The sequence below is a fragment of the Lacerta agilis genome, chromosome 3 (assembly GCF_009819535.1).
Source record: "Lacerta agilis isolate rLacAgi1 chromosome 3, rLacAgi1.pri, whole genome shotgun sequence".
In the NCBI taxonomy this organism is placed as follows: Eukaryota; Metazoa; Chordata; class Lepidosauria; order Squamata; family Lacertidae; genus Lacerta; species Lacerta agilis.
Window position 1 is genome coordinate 56182798 of NC_046314.1, and position 8449 is coordinate 56191246.

The following is an 8449-nucleotide window of genomic DNA, read 5'->3' on the forward strand; positions in this document are numbered from 1 at the left end:
CAGAATCAGACTGATGGAGGACCCGGAGGGTGGATGGGAGGAAGCTGGAACAGAGTAGCTGCTGAATCCTGAATTGGGAGCAGTGTGCCACGCTTCGGGTTCAACTTGTTTGATTGAATCCAGGGCAACAATTGCATCATATAATGAACTCCTGCACATTTAGACTTTCTTCCTGGTCAGAACAGAAGGGGAAATACCCTCTTCATTTCAAAAGGTGTCTAGTTTGGGAAGGAAGGGGAGAGAATTTTAGCTAATGTGTACATATGGAAATATATTCCAGTGGCATTTGCAGTGTGTGGCTGTGTGTGTGTGTGCTGTGTGTGTCTTCATATCTCAAAGCACAACTGCAGAGAGTTTCTAAGTGATTAGTGCAGAGCATTACTGCTGCCCACCATCTGGCTTACTGATATAGAAACAACATTAAAGAAATCAAATGAGCTATAGACATCTCTGTGTGGTAGACAGAGCACCCTGTCGTGCAGTCACAAAATGAAAGCGAAGCCCAGGTCACCTCACAATGTGAAATATTTTCGAAATGTAGCTTGCAAGCAAATGTTCTTTCTCCCCATTTCCAGTTTAATGACTTGAACGCTTATTATTGCCATATACATCACTCTCGATACATCTCAGTATTCAAAGGCAGCCTGCATATTCAGCATGCTAGGAGGCTAAAGTGTTAACTCTGCTTTTAACAAGGGCTGCTCCGTGTCTGACCTCACTGCAGCTAGTTCATGTCTCTAGTGGATTTCTGAACACGGAGCTATCCTTGTTTTGAAGCCTTTTTTTTTCAATTTTCAGATGAAAGCGAAATGAATGAAGCGTCACAAATGCAAAATATGACAGCTTTGCATTCTGCTCCATCCATTCTCTTGCAAATGGTATGCTGTATATATCCTTGTGAGTAAAATATCCCTTTATAAGCAAGAACAAAAGATACGCTTCTCCACTCTAGTAATGTGACCCAGAATAAAGAGCCTCAGAAAGCCTCCAGACCACAGAATACAAGCTTGTGTTGGCAGAGAAGAGTCAAAGTCTATCCACTTTCCTCCATATGTCTCGTGCAGATGCCGTGCCAGGGAAGGCAATCAGGAGTTACACTCAAATATCTGCACAAGGGAAAGCAAAAGTGTGCTGAAGGCAGCAGTCTCCTTTAGCCCAGAGTGAGCTTGACCAACTTGAAAGAAAGGAGAAGAGCTCTGTGATGTGATGTGTTTCTCCTGCCAAGATTCCTCATCACTGCGAGTAGGAAGCTGTAACAACGAAGCCTTGGGTATCATTATCATTATTATCATCATGATGTTTTATTTTCAAAATGCAATCTTGCGTCTAGACCATTGGTTTTCCCCTCAGAAGCCTCTGAGATGACTCACAGCAATGCAAAATGGTGAATTGTGCCACTGCAGCTTAAAGTCACATCGTATCACTGGGAAGGGCACAGAACTGTGGAGTTCTGCTCTGTCACAATTTCCGTCCTGACTAAATGACTTAGTAAGGACTCTCAAAACAATGCCTAAAACTCCTTACTATGAAAATCCACAGGGCGGAGGTGTCATATTGGATTAATCATGTTCTGTATCATGCTGTTAAATGTTAATGCTCTGTTCAGTTTGTGCCTGTATGGGCCTCAGTTTGTAAGGGGCCCGATGGCATGTCGCTACTTTTTGCTGTTAATTGCCATCCAAAGATAACAGGCATTTGTCCAATGCTCCCAGTTATGCCAACTGCCACCACTGAATTTCCCCCTCCCACTTAAGTCCCTTGTTCCTCAGCACAAGATTTTCCAGTTTCCCAACCCCTTTACTAAGAGTTTATTAGGGGTGGAGTAGGAAGGAGGGGGGTTGACGCTAGGATGGGGAACCTGTGTCTCTCCAGATGCTCTTTGGCTTCCACTCCTGTCAGTCTCAGCCAGTGTGGCCAATGGGCAGGGGTGACAGAAACTGTAGTCCAACAACATCTTGAGGGTCACTTGTTCTTCACCTCTGCTTTCCAGCAATATCTACTTCATAGTCTGAGAACTCTGGTCCTAATCAAAACTCAGGTCTGTGGGGAATTCTGGGGGCCGTTTGGCAGGTTAATACTGAAAATATACATAGCCTCCGAGTGATTCAAATGCACTTGTGGCTAGGACTGATTCAAATATCATTTGCTTAATACGCATTGGTTTCACCCAACACGTAGGATTCTTCCCTGGCTAATTTAGCCTCAAATATCACACGGCTCAGCAATGCAAAGGATGAAAGATGTATACTGTAAGATGTCAGAGGACATCACAATGGCTCCCACATACAATTTGATTGCTGTTTATGTGCTCCAAGGCATTTGCTTTAGCTTTCTGTGCCTACTTTTTGTCGTTGCCATCCATTTGTCTTGAGAGATAATGGAGTGCGCCTTCAGGTGTGAAACCAAACCAATTAGCAGTACCAAAGTGACCTCCTCGAGGCACAAGCCTTGGCAGCGTGCATGGAGTTCCTGGGCTGCCCAGATGACAAGACCCTCTTCTTCACCCTCACTGATATGGTCCAAAGGAAAGCAGAGCAATACATTTGGCACCTCCTTGGCTGTAGGAGTTGCCGGAAGGAGGTGTACAAGGTGCCGTCCACTCCAAATTTGGGTAGGGTTTACTCCCTAGCCTTTTATTCTCCTGAAGATGTCCCACAAGGCAGCAGAGGTTTAGTATCAGAGTGTTTCTTCTCCTGCTAGATGGGCTACCTTCCCAGGTTGATGAGCCCCATCTTTCCCTCACTTTGGCACGTGCAGAAATTGCAATCTTGCCTGTTGGACCCACAACTGGTCTCATCCACTCAATCTGCCACAGCCTGTCTTTGCATGCAGGGGAAGTCCCTAACTCTGAGGGTTTGAGAACCATAGGCTACCCTCACCTGGTTTAACCATCCAGTTGAAATCATTCCCAGGGAATCTTTGCAATAGCTTCGTAATAATAAGATTGCGAGAGCTTACATAGCCCCTTGTCAATATGTTTTACAAGCTATGGAGCTTGTTTTCGAACTTGAGTTGAGGTTTTTAACCTTTGGGATGAAGCAAAATTGGAATTTTGAGTTGGGATAATTACCACTCACTATTTGGGGGTGTTCTTTTTGTTTGAAGTTTCTTATCCTCCCTCTAGATTTAATAGCAACTAAACTATCTTGAGTTATACAAACACAATTCCATTTTTCTCCTTCTGAGGAAACTGATAGATCATAACAGTGAAACAAATTTTTTAGCCGGCAACTCGTTAAGGTTATTTGGAAGTTATTTTTGGCATTTGGAGTTATTTGAAAAGTTTGTTGAGTAATTAATTTTCTTGGAAAGTTTGTTGAGTTATCAATTTTCCTTTGGATTAGTTTACAACGTTTTGGAGTATTTTTTCTTGAGGATTTTTGCTCTTAAATTATTAAATACATTGTTTGTTTGAGTATTATTATATAAATATACGCTCATCTCGTTACAGGGATCTTTCACGTTGTGGGTTCTTTCTTGTTATTTGAGTGCAGAGTGGGGAGCAAAGTTGGACAAACTACCCCAGAAGGAGCATGGCATCTCCCCCACCAGAGGCATTACCCCTCCATTAGCACCCCATATAGCCCTGTGATTACTATTTATACAATTACATCATGTCTTTATAGCCCACTTCCCATTGCCTATCCAGTATTCCTGTACTATACGGGGCCTTTTTCCTGAACACTGAAGCAACAGTGCTGATGGCCAGTCTACACTGCTCAGATCATTATCATCAACCAGACAGGACTTTACTGGTCCAAGTAATAAAAAGGATGTCAGAGTCCGATTCTGTCCTGCTTTGCCCAATTTATTCATGGCTCTGGCTCTTGAGATACTTGCCAAAGTCAAGGAACATTCATATACCTTTCAGTCCCCTGATGTAGCAGGTGGTTAAGGCAGCCACAACATCTGGCCATTATGACAATCTGCACATACACAACTCAGCCCATGAATGGGTAATTCTTCTGTCATATGGCAGCGTCTGGATGCTAGCCTTCATTGTACCAGGTGTGCAAAGATTATTTGGAGCAAGACTGCAAAAAGATTTTGCAGACCTTGTTTACCTTCTGTCAAGAAAGAGGCCTTTCTTTGGCCGTTCCTCTGGGAAAGTAGCTTTATAGAAATAATAAAATGTTGAAAAACAAGTGGGCACTAAAACATTGGGAATTCATGCACAGTTAGACACAGTCAGCGCCAGTTTCAGAATTATTGGGCAGCAGAGAACAACAGCATGTTCCTTGTTCTTTCTGACTAGGTTTCCCTTGGCCATTAAGCCCAAAGGTTACAACAGGTACAGATATCTAAATCGGAACCTGTTCTAAGCTTCTAGGGCAGGAGTCAGCTGGGTTCAAGGATTTCCTAGAGTAGTCCTAAATCTCTTGAATCATGACATTCCCAGGCAGCAAGGCACTAGTACTTTCAAGCACTCAGCTGGCCCTGTCCATACTAGTAGTGAACTAGTTTTCAGAGCACAATCTGAAATTCTGTGCCACTGCAAACCTTCTCAATGTGCAGGCCACACAAAGACTCAACCATGCATCCACCACTGAAGGATCAAGATGCTAAGGCCAGGTACATAATAAACAAACAGGGCCTCAGGAGGAAGGTTAGCCGATGGTTTAATCATAATAGATGATCCATGATTTCACGTATCATTGCCCATCATGAGCCCTTGGGAAGGGCCAGGTAATAAATAAATACATTTTGTTTTGGCTTCAGGGGAGACTATAACTTCCGCCAATGTGGTTAGGGCGGATTAGATGTTCACCTACCATGCCATCAATATATGCGCTAGGTTACTGTAACTTCTGTAGTGTGAAACTCACATTATCCAGGGGCAACTAAAGGATAGCATCTGCTCCATGTGCCTTTCCACTGTTGCTCAGTCCTCTTCCATTTTTGCTCTGTCAAAAGCCGTTTTCTGTCTAGAACATCTCTTGAATTGCCACCAGGTGTATAGCGCCTGCCATGTGCACAGTGGTTTATATGCTTTACCTTATTTGTCGTCACAATGCATTCATGTTGTCTCATTTTATAGGTGCAGTTGGCAGGGAGATAATGGCCTTCCTAAAGCCAACTAATGGGGTCTTGACTAAGCAAGATATTTCATGTCTCACAGTTTCCAGCATGCTAACCTCTGCAAGACCAAATCCAGAATATCAAACACAATTTGTGTCTCTCTTGATTTAATGCGTGCAACCTGGATATCGAGCTGTAGCAGCAATAGTACTGGACAAGCTACTTAAAATAGTAGTAGAAGAAGAAGAGTTTGGATTTGATATCCTGCTTTATCACTACCTGAAGGGGGTCTCAAAGCAGCTAACATTCTCCTTTTCCTTCCTCCCCCACCACAAACACTCTGTGAGGTGAGTGGGGCTGAGAGACTTCAAAGAAGTGTAACTGGCCCAAGGTCACCCAGCAGCTGCATGTGGAGGAGCGGAGACATGAACCCGGTTCACCAGATTACGAGTCTACCACTCTTAACCACTACACCACACTGGCTCTCCAGTACTTACACAAAGAGTTGCTCTCAATCATTGAGGCAGTTGTGTGATCTATGCACAAGGCAGATGTCCGCATTACATATAGGGGACTGAGAGGCAAAAATTGTTTTTACACTGTTTAGTGTGTACAGACTGTACAGAGCAAAAAAAAAAAAAAGTTTCCATAAACTAACAAATGTCATATATGAAGAGGCTCTCATTCAAGCATTTATTATGCACCTGGAAGAACAAATTCATACAGCATGTACTGCACAACCTTAAAAAAAAAATCACTGATGAATGATATGAGAACTAGGGGAAACAGCTGGGACCTGAAACAAAATGTACAGTTGTAAAATGCTATTGTTCCTGGTTCCAGCAAGTCATCCATGCCATCTTGCAGGACACTCCATTCCATTACCTGCTCCCTGATTTTCCTTAAAACAAACAAAACAAAACCTCAACAACCAATTGGCACTCTTCCCTTGGGGTTGTTTTATTTTTAAGAACATGAAACAAGTCCAGTTGGATCGTCTCATCCATCACTGTTCTTCTTGCAGTGACAAACCAGATGCCTGTTAGAAACTAATAAGCAGTGCATGAATGCAACATCACTCTCCAACACTTGCTTTCCTCAGCAACTGGTATTCAGCTATACTCTATTATCTCTGACACTCGAGATAGTACATAGCCATTCTGTTTTTGTTTTTTTAAAAACAGAATTTATTAGCATTTTCGTAATATAACACAAACCCAACCCCACACCTACAAATACAAAAACAAATACAAATACACATAATGTCAGGATTCTTCTTCTTATTTGTATATCTTACAAAAAAAAAATTTCTACTTCTGAATCTTGACGTTTGACTTTCCCCGCCTTTTCACCTTCGGTTTTAAATCATTATACTATTTCCTTAACAACTTTTCTCTATAAAAAATTTAACTTTACTTAAAAATAACACAATTATCCTGATCTTTTTATTATAACCTAAATCTTAACCATATACTCTTATAACTAAACTTATTTCTTCTATCCTTTATCATGCTGCTTTTGACTTAAGATTCAATATCTCCTTACTTATTTAAAATAAACTTATAATTAACAGACTTCACACTCTGATCTCGGATACCATGACAGACCATTTGGATTATACATTTAATACTTCAACCCACTCCCCCTCTGTCCATTGTCTTTTTCTGTCTTTCACCAGAACCGGATCTCCAATTATCTTCTTCTGAGTGTCCACAGATCCCGGCATTCACAACAAACCTAGCATCGAGCTTCAGGGTGTTCATCACTTACTTTTTGGGCTCCTCCGTACCTTTGTACCATACTTCTTCTTGTAGAAATCTTAATTCTATGTCCCTTGCCCCCGAGCTGCCACCTCGGAGTCTGGATATTATAAATTTTCCCGTTCCAGGGCTGCCACCCCCAGAAATCGGTTCCTTTTCCCGGAGTTGCCCAGCCATTTCGAACCATCTTTCAAGCACCCCTCCCAGCTCTTTGCCAAGGTTTGATTCCATTGTATAAAACTTTTGGAAAGCCTCCTCTGTGGAAAGTGAGTCCTTTTTATTTATAATTCCACTCAAAACTTGCAGTTTCCGATTAAGCAGTTCCAGCTTCAAGACAGTGAGCATTTCCTCATCCTTTAAACCAGAGTTCAATACCAGTGAAAACACAAAGTCCAGCATTTTAGAAGGGAGGGTGAGTGTCAGATTTCAGTTCCTGTCTCTTCCTTCCTTTGTTTCAATTTTTTCCCACGACAGTCCAAGTCGTCGCCATTTCTCCGAAGCCGGAGTATAAAGACCAAAACTTCAAATGGAGATATTTTTTCCCCAGTTAACCCCCGAAGGGAAATCTCAGCAGTCTCAGTTTTCAAATTCCAGATACTTTCTATCGATTGTTGTAGCAGCAGTCACTTAAACGGTTAATTTCTTTCAACTCCCGAAGGGAGGGTGGCGGGCTGCCTTTCTTCTTTCCCCCAGATCGTTCCAAGAATACAAAGAGTCAATCAAATACTCACAGCCACTGGGTTCTTATCAGCTCGTTAAAGACAGGTAGAACTTAGACGCTCATCACAGGCTTTGTCGCCGCATTTACATCCCGGTTGGGGCATGTCCCCTATAGCCCGGCTCCGTCGTCCCTTCACCCCCACTCCCCCTTTACAGGGGGAGCGGGGGAAGGGTTCGGAGCCACAACGGGCACAGCCGGGGAGCCCAGGGTGCGGGACGCTCTTCCCGCACCCCAACCGGAGCCCCGCTTTGCGGTAGCAGGGCTCCTAACCCCCGGGATGGACTGGGTGCTTCGCAGCCGAAGCAGCCCACGACCACCCGCAATGGCGTCGCCGCCGGAGTACATAGCCATTCTGAGTAATAGCCGTATCCTCCATGAATATGCACACCTGCAAACCTTGGGGATCCCTCAACCAGCTCATATCTCCCTCTTGTGTAAAAATGGTGCCCTCTTAGCTATATAGAAATCCATCCTTGGATAATAAGTTTGTAGTGAGTGTGCTGGCTGTGCATGATGCAAGTACAATATCTGCTCCACAGTTAAGTCTTTTGGACAGGAGGATGGAAAGAGAAGAGGGGATAAGAAGGAAGAAAGCAAAGTCAGACAAAGGGTGATTGAAATGAAAAGGCAAAAGGAACAGAGGAAAGGCCAAAAGCAGAGTTTTGTGCGAAGAAGAAGAAGAAGAAGAAGAAGAAGAAGAAGAAGAAGAAGAAGAAGAAGAAGAAGAAGAAGTAGTTATGGCAGCTGGTTTTGAAATTAGGGTTTGAATCTAGCACTTCAGTCTTGAAACAATGGTTTTACTAGTCTGTAAATATGCATTTCTTCCATCTGGAACAGCATAAAATTTGGATCCAATTCTGCATTCCTCACTTGCATAAAAATCCTAGTGAAGTCAATTAAACTTGGGTTGCTGGCTTTGCTTCATGAAGGGGGTGGATGTATGCAAGCC